The sequence below is a fragment of the Paroedura picta genome, chromosome 1 (assembly GCF_049243985.1).
Source record: "Paroedura picta isolate Pp20150507F chromosome 1, Ppicta_v3.0, whole genome shotgun sequence".
Taxonomy (NCBI): domain Eukaryota; kingdom Metazoa; phylum Chordata; class Lepidosauria; order Squamata; family Gekkonidae; genus Paroedura; species Paroedura picta.
The window spans coordinates 187,617,057-187,636,155 of record NC_135369.1 but is presented as its reverse complement, the minus strand read 5'-3'; positions in this window follow the sequence as shown (position 1 = coordinate 187,636,155).

Here is a 19,099-nt window from a genome sequence, read left to right as displayed (position 1 = left end):
TCCGTACGAAAAACCCAATTGATTTACCTGTTTTTACAAGGAAATAAAATGTGAAAAAAATATTTCTACATCCCATGGCCTTTCCCAACCATTTAAATTTTTTTCTTACAGGTCTAACGCTTCCGAAAAACCAATACAAGGCCCACCCGGAACAATATATAAAGCTAAACGAACCGTTCACTGGGTACATATCCGTACGAAAATCCCTATTGATTTTCCTGTTTTTATAAGGATGTAAAATGTGAAAAAAATATTTCTACATCCCATGGCCTTTCCCAACCATTTAAATTTTTCTCTTACAGGTCTAACACTTCTGAAAAACCAATACAACGCCCACCCGGAACAATATATAAAGCTAAACGAACCGTTCACTGGGTACTTATCCGTACGAAAAACCCTATTGATTTACCTGTTTTTACAAGGAAGTAAATGTGAAAAAAATATTTCTACATCCCATGGCCTTTCCCAACCATTTAAATTTTTCTCTTACAGGTCTAACACTTCTGAAAAACCAAAACAACGCCCACCCGGCACAATATATAAAGCTAAACGAACCGTTCACTGGGTACATATCCGTACGAAAATCCCTATTGATTTTCCTGTTTTTATAAGGAACTAAAATGTGAAAAAAATATTTCTACATCCCATGGCCTTTCCCAACCATTTAAATTTTTCTCTAACATGTCTAACACTTCCAAAAAACCAATACAACGCCCACCCGGAACAATATATAAAGCTAAGCGAACCGTTCACTGGGTAATTATCCGTACGAAAAACCCTATTGATTTACCTGTTTTTAAAAGGAAATAAAATGTGAAAAAAATATTTCTACATCCCATGGCCTTTCCCAACCATTTAAATTTTTCTCCTACAGGTCTAACACTTCCGAAAAAACAATACAACGCCCACCCGGAACAATATATAAAGCTAAACGAACCGTTCACTGGGTACTTATCCGTACGAAAAACCCTATTGATTTACCTGTTTTTACAAGGAAGTAAATGTGAAAAAAATATTTCTACATCCCATGGCCTTTCCCAACCATTTAAATTTTTCTCCTACAGGTCTAACACTTCTGAAAAACCAATACAACGCCCACCCGGAACAATGTATAAAGCTAAACAAACCGTTCACTGGGCACTTATCCGTACGAAAAACCCTATTGATTTACCTGTTTTTAAAAGGAAATAAAATGTGAAAAAAATATTTCTACATCCCATGGCCTTTCCCAACCATTTAAATTTTTCTCCTACAGGTCTAACACTTCTGAAAAACCAATACAACGCCCACCCGGAACAATATATAAAGCTAAACGAACCGTTCACTGGGTACTTATCCGTACGAAAAACCCTATTGATTTACCTGTTTTTACAAGGAAGTAAATGTGAAAAAAATATTTCTACATCCCATGGCCTTTCCCAACCATTTAAATTTTTCTCTTACAGGTCTAACACTTCCGAAAAACCAATACAACGCCCACCCGGAACAATATATAAAGCTAAACGAACCGTTCACTGGGTACTTATCCGTACGAAAAACCCTATTGATTTACCTGTTTTTACAAGGAAGTATATGTGAAAAAAATATTTCTACTTCCCATGGCCTTTCTCAACCATTTAAATTTTTCTCTTACAGGTCTAACACTTCCGAAAAACCAATACAACGCCCACCCGGAACAATATATAAAGCTAAATGAACCGTTCAGTGGGTACTTATCCGTATGAAAATCCCTATCCATTTTCCTGTTTTTACAAGGAAGTAAAATGTGAAAAAAATATTTCTACATCCCATGGCCTTTCCCAACCATTTAAATTTTTCTCTTACAGGTCTAACACTTCCGAAAAAACAATACAACGCCCACCCGGAACAATGTATAAAGCTAAACAAACCGTTCACTGGGCACTTATCCGTACGAAAAACCCTATTGATTTACCTGTTTTTACAAGGAAATAAAATGTGAAAAAAATATTTCTACATCCCATGGCCTTTCCCAACCATTTAAATTTTTCTCTTACAGGTCTAACACTTCCGAAAAAACAATACAACGCCCACCCGGAACAATATATAAAGCTAAACGAACCGTTCACTGGGTAATTATCCGTACGAAAAACCCTATTGATTTACCTGTTTTTACAAGGAAGTAAATGTGAAAAAAATATTTCTACATCCCATGGCCTTTCCCAACCATTTAAATTTTTCTCTTACAGGTCTAACACTTCCAAAAAACCTATACAACGCCCACCCGGAACAATATATAAAGCTAAACGAACCGTTCACTGGGTACTTATCCGTACGAAAATCGCTATTGATTTACCTGTTTTTAAAAGGAAATAAAATGTGAAAAAAATATTTCTACATCCCATGGCCTTTCCCAACCATTTAAATTTTTCTCCTACAGGTCTAACACTTCTGAAAAACCAAAACAACGCCCACCCGGAACAATATATAAAGCTAAACGAACGGTTCACTGGGTACTTATCCGTATGAAAATCCCTATCGGTTTTCCTGTTTTTACAAGGAAGTAAAATGTGAAAAAAATATTTCTACATCCCATGGCATTTACCAACCATTTAAATTTTTCTCTTACAAGTCTAACACTTCCGAAAAAACAATACAACGCCCACCCTTAACAATGTATAAAGCTAAACAAACCGTTCACTGGGCACTTATCCGTACGAAAAACCCTATTGATTTACCTGTTTTTAAAAGGAAATAAAATGTGAAAAAAATATTTCTACATCCTATGGCCTTTCCCAACCATTTAAATTTTTCTCCTACAGGTCTAACACTTCTGAAAAACCAATACAACGCCCACCCGGAACAATATATAAAGCTAAACGAACCGTTCACTGGGTACTTATCCGTACGAAAAACCCTATTGATTTACCTGTTTTTACAAGGAAGTAAATGTGAAAAAAATATTTCTACAACCCATGGCCTTTCCCAACCATTTAAATTTTTCTCTTACAGGTCTAACACTTCCGAAAAACCAATACAACGCCCACCCGGAACAATATATAAAGCTAAACGAACCGTTCACTGGGTACTTATCCGTACGAAAAACCCTATTGATTTACCTGTTTTTAAAAGGAAATAAAATGTGAAAAAAATATTTCTACATCCCATGGCCTTTCCCATCCATTTAAATTTTTCTCCTACAGGTCTAACACTTCTGAAAAACCAATACAACGCCCACCCGGAACAATATATAATGCTAAACGAACCGTTCACTGGGTACTTATCCGTACGAAAAACCCTATTGATTTACCTGTTTTTAAAAGGAAATAAAATGTGAAAAAAATATTTCTACATCCCATGGCCTTTCCCAACCATTTAAATTTTTCTCTTACAGGTCTAACACTTCTGAAAAACCAATACAACGCCCACCCGGAACAATATATAAAGCTAAACGAACCGTTCACTGGGTACTTATCCGTACGAAAAACCCTATTGATTTACCTGTTTTTACAAGGAAGTATATGTGAAAAAAATATTTCTACTTCCCATGGCCTTTCCCAACCATTTAAATTTTTCTCTTACAGGTCTAACACTTCCAAAAAACCAATACAACGCCCACCCGGAACAATATATAAAGCTAAATGAACCGTTCACTGGGTACTTATCCGTATGAAAATCCCTATCGATTTTCCTGTTTTTACAAGGAAGTAAAATGTGAAAAAAATATTTCTACATCCCATGGCCGTTCCCAACCATTTAAATTTTTCTCTTACAGGTCAAACACTTCCGAAAAAACAATACAACGCCCACCCGGAACAATGTATAAAGCTAAACAAACCGTTCACTGGGCACTTATCCGTACGAAAAACCCTATTGATTTACCTGTTTTTACAAGGAAATAAAATGTGAAAAAAATATTTCTACATCCCATGGCCTTTCCCAACCATTTAAATTTTTCTCTTACAGGTCTAACACTTCCGAAAAAACAATACAACGCCCACCCGGAACAATGTATAAAGCTAAACAAACCGTTCACTGGGCACTTATCCGTTCGAAAAACCCTATTGATTTACCTGTTTTTACAAGGAAATAAAATGTGAAAAAAATATTTCTACATCCCATGGCCTTTCCCAACCATTTAAATTTTTTTCTTACAGGTCTAACGCTTCCGAAAAACCAATACAACGCCCACCCGGAACAATATATAAAGCTAAACGAACCGTTCACTGGGTAATTACTGGGTAAAATGGGTAAAATGAGTACCCAGCTTGCTGCTGGGGGGTAAACGGTCATGACTGGGGAAGGCACTGGCAAACCACCCCGTATTGAGTCTGCCATGAAAACGCTAGAGGGCGTCACCCCAAGGGTCAGACATGACTCGGTGCTTGCACAGGGGATACCTTTACCTTTACCTATATGTGAAAAAAATATTTCTACTTCCCATGGCCTTTCCCAACCATTTAAATTTTTCTCTTACATGTCTAACACTTCCAAAAAACCAATACAACGCCCACCCGGAACAATATATAAAGCTAAACGAACGGTTCACTGGGTAATTATCCGTACGAAAAACCCAATTGATTTACCTGTTTTTACAAGGAAGTAAATGTGAAAAAAATATTTCTACATCCCATGGCCTTTCCCAACCATTTAAATTTTTCTCTTACAGGTCTAACACTTCCAAAAAACCTATACAACGCCCACCCGGAACAATATATAAAGCTAAACGAACCGTTCACTGGGTACTTATCCGTACGAAAATCCCTATTGATTTACCAGTATTACAAGGAAATAAAATGTGAAAAAAATATTTCTACATCCCATGGCCTTTCCCAACCATTTAAATTTTTCTCTTACAGGTCTAACACTTCCGAAAAAACAATACAACGCCCACCCGGAACAATGTATAAAGCTAAACGAACCGTTCACTGGGTAATTATCCGTACGAAAAACCCAATTGATTTACCTGTTTTTACAAGGAAGTAAATGTTAAAAAAATATTTCTACATCCCATGGCCTTTCCCAACCATTTAAATTTTTCTCTTACATGTCTAACACTTCCAAAAAACCAATACAACGCCCACCCGGAACAATATATAAAGCTAAACGAACCGTTCACTGGGTAATTATCCGTACGAAAAACCCAATTGATTTACCTGTTTTTACAAGGAAGTAAATGTGAAAAAAATATTTCTACATCCCATGGCCTTTCCCAACCATTTAAATTTTTCTCTTACAGGTCTAACACTTCCAAAAAACCTATACAACGCCCACCCGGAACAATATATAAAGCTAAACGAACCGTTCACTGGGTACTTATCCGTACGAAAATCCCTATTGATTTACCAGTATTACAAGGAAATAAAATGTGAAAAAAATATTTCTACATCCCATGGCCTTTCCCAACCATTTAAATTTTTCTCTTACAGGTCTAACACTTCCGAAAAAACAATACAACGCCCACCCGGAACAATGTATAAAGCTAAACAAACCGTTCACTGGGCACTTATCCGTACGAAAAACCCTATTGATTTACCTGTTTTTACAAGGAAATAAAATGTGAAAAAAATATTTCTACATCCCATGGCCTTTCCCAACCATTTAAATTTTTTTCTTACAGGTCTAACGCTTCCGAAAAACCAATACAACGCCCACCCGGAACAATATATAAAGCTAAACGAACCGTTCACTGGGTACATATCCGTACGAAAATCCCTATTGATTTTCCTGTTTTTATAAGGAAGTAAATGTGAAAAAAATATTTCTACATCCCATGGCCTTTCCCAACCATTTAAATTTTTCTCTTACAGGTCTAACACTTCTGAAAAACCAAAACAACGCCCACCCGGCACAATATATAAAGCTAAACGAACCGTTCACTGGGTACATATCCGTACGAAAATCCCTATTGATTTTCCTGTTTTTATAAGGAAGTAAAATGTGAAAAAAATATTTCTACATCCCATGGCCTTTCCCAACCATTTAAATTTTTCTCTTACATGTCTAACACTTCCAAAAAACCAATACAACGCCCACCCAGAACAATATATAAAGCTAAGCGAACCGTTCACTGGGTAATTATCCGTACGAAAATCCCTATTGATTTACCTGTTTTTAAAAGGAAAAAAAATGTGAAAAAAATATTTCTACATCCCATGGCCTTTCCCAACCATTTATATTTTTCTCTTACAGGTCTAACACTTCTGAAAAACCAATACAACGCCCACCCGGAACAATATATAAAGCTAAACGAACCGTTCACTGGGTACTTATCCGTACGAAAAACCCTCTTGATTTACCTGTTTTTACAAGGAAGTAAATGTGAAAAAAATATTTCTACATCCCATGGCCTTTCCCAAACATTTAAATTTTTCTCTTACAGGTCTAACACTTCCAAAAAACCAATACAACGCCCACCCGGATCAATATATAAAGCTAAACGAACCGTTCACTGGGTACTTATCCGTACGAAAATCCCTATTGATTTACCTGTTTTTAAAAGGAAATAAAATGTGAAAAAAATATTTCTACATCCCATGGCCTTTCCCAACCATTTAAATTTTTCTCTTACAGGTCTAACACTTCTGAAAAACCAATACAACGCCCACCCGGAACAATATATAAAGCTAAACGAACCGTTCACTGGGTACTTATCCGTACGAAAATCCCTATTGATTTACCTGTTTTTAAAAGGAAATAAAATGTGAAAAAAATATTTCTACATCCCATGGCCTTTCCCAACCATTTAAATTTTTCTCCTACAGGTCTAACACTTCTGAAAAACCAATACAACGCCCACCAGGAACAATATATAAAGCTAAACGAACCGTTCACTGGGTACTTATCCGTACGAAAATCCCTATTGATTTACCAGTATTACAAGGAAATAAAATGTGAAAAAAATATTTCTACATCCCATGGCCTTTCCCAACCATTTAAATTTTTCTCTTACAGGTCTAACACTTCCGAAAAAACAATACAACGCCCACCCGGAACAATGTATAAAGCTAAACAAACCGTTCACTGGGCACTTATCCGTACGAAAAACCCTATTGATTTACCTGTTTTTACAAGGAAATAAAATGTGAAAAAAATATTTCTACATCCCATGGCCTTTCCCAACCATTTAAATTTTTTTCTTACAGGTCTAACGCTTCCGAAAAACCAATACAACGCCCACCCGGAACAATATATAAAGCTAAACGAACCGTTCACTGGGTACATATCCGTACGAAAATCCCTATTGATTTTCCTGTTTTTATAAGGAAGTAAAATGTGAAAAAAATATTTCTACATCCCATGGCCTTTCCCAACCATTTAAATTTTTCTCTTACATGTCTAACACTTCCAAAAAACCAATACAACGCCCACCCAGAACAATATATAAAGCTAAGCGAACCGTTCACTGGGTAATTATCCGTACGAAAATCCCTATTGATTTACCTGTTTTTAAAAGGAAAAAAAATGTGAAAAAAATATTTCTACATCCCATGGCCTTTCCCAACCATTTATATTTTTCTCTTACAGGTCTAACACTTCTGAAAAACCAATACAACGCCCACCCGGAACAATATATAAAGCTAAACGAACCGTTCACTGGGTACTTATCCGTACGAAAAACCCTCTTGATTTACCTGTTTTTACAAGGAAGTAAATGTGAAAAAAATATTTCTACATCCCATGGCCTTTCCCAAACATTTAAATTTTTCTCTTACAGGTCTAACACTTCCAAAAAACCAATACAACGCCCACCCGGATCAATATATAAAGCTAAACGAACCGTTCACTGGGTACTTATCCGTACGAAAATCCCTATTGATTTACCTGTTTTTAAAAGGAAATAAAATGTGAAAAAAATATTTCTACATCCCATGGCCTTTCCCAACCATTTAAATTTTTCTCTTACAGGTCTAACACTTCTGAAAAACCAATACAACGCCCACCCGGAACAATATATAAAGCTAAACGAACCGTTCACTGGGTACTTATCCGTACGAAAATCCCTATTGATTTACCTGTTTTTAAAAGGAAATAAAATGTGAAAAAAATATTTCTACATCCCATGGCCTTTCCCAACCATTTAAATTTTTCTCCTACAGGTCTAACACTTCTGAAAAACCAATACAACGCCCACCAGGAACAATATATAAAGCTAAACGAACCGTTCACTGGGTACTTATCCGTACGAAAATCCCTATTGATTTACCAGTATTACAAGGAAATAAAATGTGAAAAAAATATTTCTACATCCCATGGCCTTTCCCAACCATTTAAATTTTTCTCTTACAGGTCTAACACTTCCGAAAAAACAATACAACGCCCACCCGGAACAATGTATAAAGCTAAACAAACCGTTCACTGGGCACTTATCCGTACGAAAAACCCTATTGATTTACCTGTTTTTACAAGGAAATAAAATGTGAAAAAAATATTTCTACATCCCATGGCCTTTCCCAACCATTTAAATTTTTTTCTTACAGGTCTAACGCTTCCGAAAAACCAATACAACGCCCACCCGGAACAATATATAAAGCTAAACGAACCGTTCACTGGGTACATATCCGTACGAAAATCCCTATTGATTTTCCTGTTTTTATAAGGAAGTAAATGTGAAAAAAATATTTCTACATCCCATGGCCTTTCCCAACCATTTAAATTTTTCTCTTACAGGTCTAACACTTCTGAAAAACCAAAACAACGCCCACCCGGCACAATATATAAAGCTAAACGAACCGTTCACTGGGTACATATCCGTACGAAAATCCCTATTGATTTTCCTGTTTTTATAAGGAAGTAAAATGTGAAAAAAATATTTCTACATCCCATGGCCTTTCCCAACCATTTAAATTTTTCTCTTACATGTCTAACACTTCCAAAAAACCAATACAACGCCCACCCAGAACAATATATAAAGCTAAGCGAACCGTTCACTGGGTAATTATCCGTACGAAAATCCCTATTGATTTACCTGTTTTTAAAAGGAAAAAAAATGTGAAAAAAATATTTCTACATCCCATGGCCTTTCCCAACCATTTATATTTTTCTCTTACAGGTCTAACACTTCTGAAAAACCAATACAACGCCCACCCGGAACAATATATAAAGCTAAACGAACCGTTCACTGGGTACTTATCCGTACGAAAAACCCTCTTGATTTACCTGTTTTTACAAGGAAGTAAATGTGAAAAAAATATTTCTACATCCCATGGCCTTTCCCAAACATTTAAATTTTTCTCTTACAGGTCTAACACTTCCAAAAAACCAATACAACGCCCACCCGGATCAATATATAAAGCTAAACGAACCGTTCACTGGGTACTTATCCGTACGAAAATCCCTATTGATTTACCTGTTTTTAAAAGGAAATAAAATGTGAAAAAAATATTTCTACATCCCATGGCCTTTCCCAACCATTTAAATTTTTCTCTTACAGGTCTAACACTTCTGAAAAACCAATACAACGCCCACCCGGAACAATATATAAAGCTAAACGAACCGTTCACTGGGTACTTATCCGTACGAAAATCCCTATTGATTTACCTGTTTTTAAAAGGAAATAAAATGTGAAAAAAATATTTCTACATCCCATGGCCTTTCCCAACCATTTAAATTTTTCTCCTACAGGTCTAACACTTCTGAAAAACCAATACAACGCCCACCAGGAACAATATATAAAGCTAAACGAACCGTTCACTGGGTACTTATCCGTACGAAAATCCCTATCGATTTACCTGTTTTTAAAAGGAAATAAAATGTGAAAAAAATATTTCTACATCCCATGGCCTTTCCCAACCATTTAAATTTTTCTCTTACAGGTCTAACACTTCTGAAAAACCAATACAACGCCCACCCGGAACAATATATAAAGCTAAACGAACCGTTCACTGGGTACTTATCCGTACGAAAAACCCTATTGATTTACCTGTTTTTACAAGGAAGTATATGTGAAAAGAGCCTCTTGTGTAAGAGCCTCTTGTGTAAGAGCCTCTTGTGTAAGAGCCTCTTGTGGCGCAGAGTGGTAAGGCAGCCATCTGAAAGCTTTGCCCATAAGGCTGGGAGTTCAATCCCAGCAGTCGGCTCAAGGTTGACTCAGCCTTCCATCCTTCCGAGGTCGGTAAAATGAGTACCCAGCTTGCTGCTGGGGGGTAAACGGTCATGACTGGGGAAGGCACTGGCAAACCACCCCGTATTGAGTCTGCCATGAAAACGCTAGAGGGCGTCACCCCAAGGGTCAGACATGACTCGGTGCTTGCACAGGGGATACCTTTACCTTTACCTATATGTGAAAAAAATATTTCTACTTCCCATGGCCTTTCCCAACCATTTAAATTTTTCTCTTACAGGTCTAACACTTCCGAAAAACCAATACAACGCCCACCCGGAACAATATATAAAGCTAAATGAACCGTTCACTGGGTACTTATCCGTATGAAAATCCCTATCGATTTTCCTGTTTTTACAAGGAAGTAAAATGTGAAAAAAATATTTCTACATCCCATGGCCTTTCCCAACCATTTAAATTTTTCTCATACAGGTCTAACACTTCCGAAAAAACAATACAACGCCCACCCGGAACAATGTATAAAGCTAAACAAACCGTTCACTGGGCACTTATCCGTACGAAAAACCCTATTGATTTACCAGTATTACAAGGAAATAAAATGTGAAAAAAATATTTCTACATCCCATGGCCTTTCCCAACCATTTAAATTTTTCTCTTACAGGTCTAACACTTCCGAAAAAACAATACAACGCCCACCCGGAACAATGTATAAAGCTAAACAAACCGTTCACTGGGCACTTATCCGTACGAAAAACCCTATTGATTTACCTGTTTTTACAAGGAAATAAAATGTGAAAAAAATATTTCTACATCCCATGGCCTTTCCCAACCATTTAAATTTTTTTCTTACAGGTCTAACGCTTCCGAAAAACCAATACAACGCCCACCCGGAACAATATATAAAGCTAAACGAACCGTTCACTGGGTACATATCCGTACGAAAATCCCTATTGATTTTCCTGTTTTTATAAGGAAGTAAATGTGAAAAAAATATTTCTACATCCCATGGCCTTTCCCAACCATTTAAATTTTTCTCTTACAGGTCTAACACTTCTGAAAAACCAAAACAACGCCCACCCGGCACAATATATAAAGCTAAACGAACCGTTCACTGGGTACATATCCGTACGAAAATCCCTATTGATTTTCCTGTTTTTATAAGGAAGTAAAATGTGAAAAAAATATTTCTACATCCCATGGCCTTTCCCAACCATTTAAATTTTTCTCTTACATGTCTAACACTTCCAAAAAACCAATACAACGCCCACCCAGAACAATATATAAAGCTAAGCGAACCGTTCACTGGGTAATTATCCGTACGAAAATCCCTATTGATTTACCTGTTTTTAAAAGGAAAAAAAATGTGAAAAAAATATTTCTACATCCCATGGCCTTTCCCAACCATTTATATTTTTCTCTTACAGGTCTAACACTTCTGAAAAACCAATACAACGCCCACCCGGAACAATATATAAAGCTAAACGAACCGTTCACTGGGTACTTATCCGTACGAAAAACCCTCTTGATTTACCTGTTTTTACAAGGAAGTAAATGTGAAAAAAATATTTCTACATCCCATGGCCTTTCCCAAACATTTAAATTTTTCTCTTACAGGTCTAACACTTCCAAAAAACCAATACAACGCCCACCCGGATCAATATATAAAGCTAAACGAACCGTTCACTGGGTACTTATCCGTACGAAAATCCCTATTGATTTACCTGTTTTTAAAAGGAAATAAAATGTGAAAAAAATATTTCTACATCCCATGGCCTTTCCCAACCATTTAAATTTTTCTCTTACAGGTCTAACACTTCTGAAAAACCAATACAACGCCCACCCGGAACAATATATAAAGCTAAACGAACCGTTCACTGGGTACTTATCCGTACGAAAATCCCTATTGATTTACCTGTTTTTAAAAGGAAATAAAATGTGAAAAAAATATTTCTACATCCCATGGCCTTTCCCAACCATTTAAATTTTTCTCCTACAGGTCTAACACTTCTGAAAAACCAATACAACGCCCACCAGGAACAATATATAAAGCTAAACGAACCGTTCACTGGGTACTTATCCGTACGAAAATCCCTATCGATTTACCTGTTTTTAAAAGGAAATAAAATGTGAAAAAAATATTTCTACATCCCATGGCCTTTCCCAACCATTTAAATTTTTCTCTTACAGGTCTAACACTTCTGAAAAACCAATACAACGCCCACCCGGAACAATATATAAAGCTAAACGAACCGTTCACTGGGTACTTATCCGTACGAAAAACCCTATTGATTTACCTGTTTTTACAAGGAAGTATATGTGAAAAGAGCCTCTTGTGTAAGAGCCTCTTGTGTAAGAGCCTCTTGTGTAAGAGCCTCTTGTGGCGCAGAGTGGTAAGGCAGCCATCTGAAAGCTTTGCCCATAAGGCTGGGAGTTCAATCCCAGCAGTCGGCTCAAGGTTGACTCAGCCTTCCATCCTTCCGAGGTCGGTAAAATGAGTACCCAGCTTGCTGCTGGGGGGTAAACGGTCATGACTGGAGAAGGCACTGGCAAACCACCCCGTATTGAGTCTGCCATGAAAACGCTAGAGGGCGTCACCCCAAGGGTCAGACATGACTCGGTGCTTGCACAGGGGATACCTTTACCTTTACCTATATGTGAAAAAAATATTTCTACTTCCCATGGCCTTTCCCAACCATTTAAATTTTTCTCTTACAGGTCTAACACTTCCGAAAAACCAATACAACGCCCACCCGGAACAATATATAAAGCTAAATGAACCGTTCACTGGGTACTTATCCGTATGAAAATCCCTATCGATTTTCCTGTTTTTACAAGGAAGTAAAATGTGAAAAAAATATTTCTACATCCCATGGCCTTTCCCAACCATTTAAATTTTTCTCATACAGGTCTAACACTTCCGAAAAAACAATACAACGCCCACCCGGAACAATGTATAAAGCTAAACAAACCGTTCACTGGGCACTTATCCGTACGAAAAACCCTATTGATTTACCTGTTTTTACAAGGAAATAAAATGTGAAAAAAATATTTCTACATCCCATGGCCTTTCCCAACCATTTAAATTTTTCTCTTACAGGTCTAACACTTCCGAAAAAACAATACAACGCCCACCCGGAACAATGTATAAAGCTAAACAAACCGTTCACTGGGTACTTATCCGTACGAAAAACCCTATTGATTTACCTGTTTTTACAAGGAAGTAAATGTGAAAAAAATATTTCTACATCCCATGGCCTTTCCCAACCATTTAAATTTTTCTCTTACATGTCTAACACTTCCAAAACACCAATACAACGCCCACCCGGAACAATATATAAAGCTAAACGAACCGTTCACTGGGTACTTATCCGTACGAAAATCCCTATTGATTTACCTGTTTTTAAAAGGAAATAAAATGTGAAAAAAATATTTCTACATCCCATGGCCTTTCCCAACCATTTAAATTTTTCTCTTACAGGTCTAACACTTCTGAAAAACCAATACAACGCCCACCCGGAACAATATATAAAGCTAAACGAACCGTTCACTGGGTTCTTATCCATACGAAAAACCCTATTGATTTACCTGTTTTTACAAGGAAGTATATGTGAAAAAAATATTTCTACTTCCCATGGCCTTTCCCAACCATTTAAATTTTTCTCTTACAGGTCTAACACTTCCGAAAAACCAATACAACGCCCACCCGGAACAATATATAAAGCTAAATGAACCGTTCACTGGGTACTTATCCGTATGAAAATCCCTATCGATTTTCCTGTTTTTACAAGGAAGTAAAATGTGAAAAAAATATTTCTACATCCCATGGCCTTTCCCAACCATTTAAATTTTTCTCATACAGGTCTAACACTTCCGAAAAAACAATACAACGCCCACCCGGAACAATGTATAAAGCTAAACAAACCGTTCACTGGGCACTTATCCGTACGAAAAACCCTATTGATTTACCTGTTTTTACAAGGAAATAAAATGTGAAAAAAATATTTCTACATCCCATGGCCTTTCCCAACCATTTAAATTTTTCTCTTACAGGTCTAACACTTCCGAAAAAACAATACAACGCCCACCCGGAACAATGTATAAAGCTAAACAAACCGTTCACTGGGTACTTATCCGTACGAAAAACCCTATTGATTTACCTGTTTTTACAAGGAAGTAAATGTGAAAAAAATATTTCTACATCCCATGGCCTTTCCCAACCATTTAAATTTTTCTCTTACATGTCTAACACTTCCAAAAAACCAATACAACGCCCACCCGGAACAATATATAAAGCTAAACGAACCGTTCACTGGGTAATTATCCGTACGAAAAACCCTATTGATTTACCTGTTTTTAAAAGGAAATAAAATGTGAAAAAAATATTTCTACATCCCATGGCCTTTCCCAACCATTTAAATTTTTCTCTTACAGGTCTAACACTTCTGAAAAACCAATACAACGCCCACCCGGAACAATATATAAAGCTAAACGAACCGTTCACTGGGTTCTTATCCATACGAAAAACCCTATTGATTTACCTGTTTTTACAAGGAAGTATATGTGAAAAAAATATTTCTACTTCCCATGGCCTTTCCCAACCATTTAAATTTTTCTCTTACAGGTCTAACACTTCCGAAAAACCAATACAACGCCCACCCGGAACAATATATAAAGCTAAATGAACCGTTCACTGGGTACTTATCCGTATGAAAATCCCTATCGATTTTCCTGTTTTTACAAGGAAGTAAAATGTGAAAAAAATATTTCTACATCCCATGGCCTTTCCCAACCATTTAAATTTTTCTCATACAGGTCTAACACTTCCGAAAAAACAATACAACGCCCACCCGGAACAATGTATAAAGCTAAACAAACCGTTCACTGGGCACTTATCCGTACGAAAAACCCTATTGATTTACCTGTTTTTACAAGGAAATAAAATGTGAAAAAAATATTTCTACATCCCATGGCCTTTCCCAACCATTTAAATTTTTCTCTTACAGGTCTAACACTTCCGAAAAAACAATACAACGCCCACCCGGAACAATGTATAAAGCTAAACAAACCGTTCACTGGGTACTTATCCGTACGAAAAACCCTATTGATTTACCTGTTTTTACAAGGAAGTAAATGTGAAAAAAATATTTCTACATCCCATGGCCTTTCCCAACCATTTAAATTTTTCTCTTACATGTCTAACACTTCCAAAAAACCAATACAACGCCCACCCGGAACAATATATAAAGCTAAACGAACCGTTCACTGGGTAATTATCCGTACGAAAAACCCAATTGATTTACCTGTTTTTACAAGGAAGTAAATGTGAAAAAAATATTTCTACATCCCATGGCCTTTCCCAACCATTTAAATTTTTCTCTTACAGGTCTAACACTTCCAAAAAACCTATACAACGCCCACCCGGAACAATATATAAAGCTAAACGAACCGTTCACTGGGTACTTATCCGTACGAAAATCCCTATTGATTTACCAGTATTACAAGGAAATAAAATGTGAAAAAAATATTTCTACATCCCATGGCCTTTCCCAACCATTTAAATTTTTCTCTTACAGGTCTAACACTTCCGAAAAAACAATACAACGCCCACCCGGAACAATGTATAAAGCTAAACAAACCGTTCACTGGGCACTTATCCGTACGAAAAACCCTATTGATTTACCTGTTTTTACAAGGAAATAAAATGTGAAAAAAATATTTCTACATCCCATGGCCTTTCCCAACCATTTAAATTTTTTTCTTACAGGTCTAACGCTTCCGAAAAACCAATACAACGCCCACCCGGAACAATATATAAAGCTAAACGAACCGTTCACTGGGTACATATCCGTACGAAAATCCCTATTGATTTTCCTGTTTTTATAAGGAAGTAAATGTGAAAAAAATATTTCTACATCCCATGGCCTTTCCCAACCATTTAAATTTTTCTCTTACAGGTCTAACACTTCTGAAAAACCAAAACAACGCCCACCCGGCACAATATATAAAGCTAAACGAACCGTTCACTGGGTACATATCCGTACGAAAATCCCTATTGATTTTCCTGTTTTTATAAGGAAGTAAAATGTGAAAAAAATATTTCTACATCCCATGGCCTTTCCCAACCATTTAAATTTTTCTCTTACATGTCTAACACTTCCAAAAAACCAATACAACGCCCACCCAGAACAATATATAAAGCTAAGCGAACCGTTCACTGGGTAATTATCCGTACGAAAATCCCTATTGATTTACCTGTTTTTAAAAGGAAAAAAAATGTGAAAAAAATATTTCTACATCCCATGGCCTTTCCCAACCATTTATATTTTTCTCTTACAGGTCTAACACTTCTGAAAAACCAATACAACGCCCACCCGGAACAATATATAAAGCTAAACGAACCGTTCACTGGGTACTTATCCGTACGAAAAACCCTCTTGATTTACCTGTTTTTACAAGGAAGTAAATGTGAAAAAAATATTTCTACATCCCATGGCCTTTCCCAAACATTTAAATTTTTCTCTTACAGGTCTAACACTTCCAAAAAACCAATACAACGCCCACCCGGATCAATATATAAAGCTAAACGAACCGTTCACTGGGTACTTATCCGTACGAAAATCCCTATTGATTTACCTGTTTTTAAAAGGAAATAAAATGTGAAAAAAATATTTCTACATCCCATGGCCTTTCCCAACCATTTAAATTTTTCTCTTACAGGTCTAACACTTCTGAAAAACCAATACAACGCCCACCCGGAACAATATATAAAGCTAAACGAACCGTTCACTGGGTACTTATCCGTACGAAAATCCCTATTGATTTACCTGTTTTTAAAAGGAAATAAAATGTGAAAAAAATATTTCTACATCCCATGGCCTTTCCCAACCATTTAAATTTTTCTCCTACAGGTCTAACACTTCTGAAAAACCAATACAACGCCCACCAGGAACAATATATAAAGCTAAACGAACCGTTCACTGGGTACTTATCCGTACGAAAATCCCTATCGATTTACCTGTTTTTAAAAGGAAATAAAATGTGAAAAAAATATTTCTACATCCCATGGCCTTTCCCAACCATTTAAATTTTTCTCTTACAGGTCTAACACTTCTGAAAAACCAATACAACGCCCACCCGGAACAATATATAAAGCTAAACGAACCGTTCACTGGGTACTTATCCGTACGAAAAACCCTATTGATTTACCTGTTTTTACAAGGAAGTATATGTGAAAAGAGCCTCTTGTGTAAGAGCCTCTTGTGTAAGAGCCTCTTGTGTAAGAGCCTCTTGTGGCGCAGAGTGGTAAGGCAGCCATCTGAAAGCTTTGCCCATAAGGCTGGGAGTTCAATCCCAGCATTCGGCTCAAGGTTGACTCAGCCTTCCATCCTTCCGAGGTCGGTAAAATGAGTACCCAGCTTGCTGCTGGGGGGTAAACGGTCATGACTGGGGAAGGCACTGGCAAACCACCCCGTATTGAGTCTGCCATGAAAACGCTAGAGGGCGTCACCCCAAGGGTCAGACATGACTCGGTGCTTGCACAGGGGATACCTTTACCTTTACCTATATGTGAAAAAAATATTTCTACTTCCCATGGCCTTTCCCAACCATTTAAATTTTTCTCTTACAGGTCTAACACTTCCGAAAAACCAATACAACGCCCACCCGGAACAATATATAAAGCTAAATGAACCGTTCACTGGGTACTTATCCATATGAAAATCCCTATCGATTTTCCTGTTTTTACAAGGAAGTAAAATGTGAAAAAAATATTTCTACATCCCATGGCCTTTCCAAACCATTTAAATTTTTCTCTTACAGGTCTAACACTTCCGAAAAAACAATACAACGCCCACCCGGAACAATGTATAAAGCTAAACGAACCGTTCACTGGGCACTTATCCGTACGAAAAACCCTATTGATTTACCTGTTTTTACAAGGAAATAAATTGTGAAAAAAATATTTCTACATCCCATGGCCTTTCCCAACCATTTAAATTTTTCTAATACAGGTCTAACACTTCCGAAAAAACAATACAACGCCCACCCGGAACAATGTATAAAGCTAAACAAACCGTTCACTGGGTACTTATCCGTACGAAAAACCCTATTGATTTACCTGTTTTTACAAGGAAGTAAATGTGAAAAAAATATTTCTACATCCCATGGCCTTTCCCAACCATTTAAATTTTTCTCTTACATGTCTAACACTTCCAAAAAACCAATACAACGCCCACCCGGAACAATATATAAAGCTAAACGAACCGTTCACTGGGTAATTATCCGTACGAAAAACCCAATTGATTTACCTGTTTTTACAAGGAAGTAAATGTGAAAAAAATATTTCTACATCCCATGGCCTTTCCCAACCATTTAAATTTTTCTCTTACAGGTCTAACACTTCCAAAAAACCTATACAACGCCCACCCGGAACAATATATAAAGCTAAACGAACCGTTCACTGGGTACTTATCCGTACGAAAATCCCTATTGATTTACCTGTATTACAAGGAAATAAAATGTGAAAAAAATATTTCTACATCCCATGGCCTTTCCCAACCATTTAAATTTTTCTCTTACAGGTCTAACACTTCCGAAAAAACAATACAACGCCCACCCGGAACAATGTATAAAGCTAAACAAACCGTTCACTGGGCACTTATCCGTACGAAAAACCCTATTGATTTACCTGTTTTTACAAGGAAATAAAATGTGAAAAAAATATTTCTACATCCCATGGCCTTTCCCAACCATTTAAATTTTTCTCTTACAGGTCTAACACTTCTGAAAAACCAAAACAACGCCCACCCGGCACAATATATAAAGCTAAACGAACCGTTCACTGGGTACATATCCGTACGAAAATCCCTATTGATTTTCCTGTTTTTATAAGGAAGTAAAATGTGAAAAAAATATTTCTACATCCCATGGCCTTTCCCAACCATTTAAATTTTTCTCTTACATGTCTAACACTTCCAAAAAACCAATACAACGCCCACCCGGAACAATATATAAAGCTAAGCGAACCGTTCACTGGGTAATTATCCGTACGAAAATCCCTATTGATTTACCTGTTTTTAA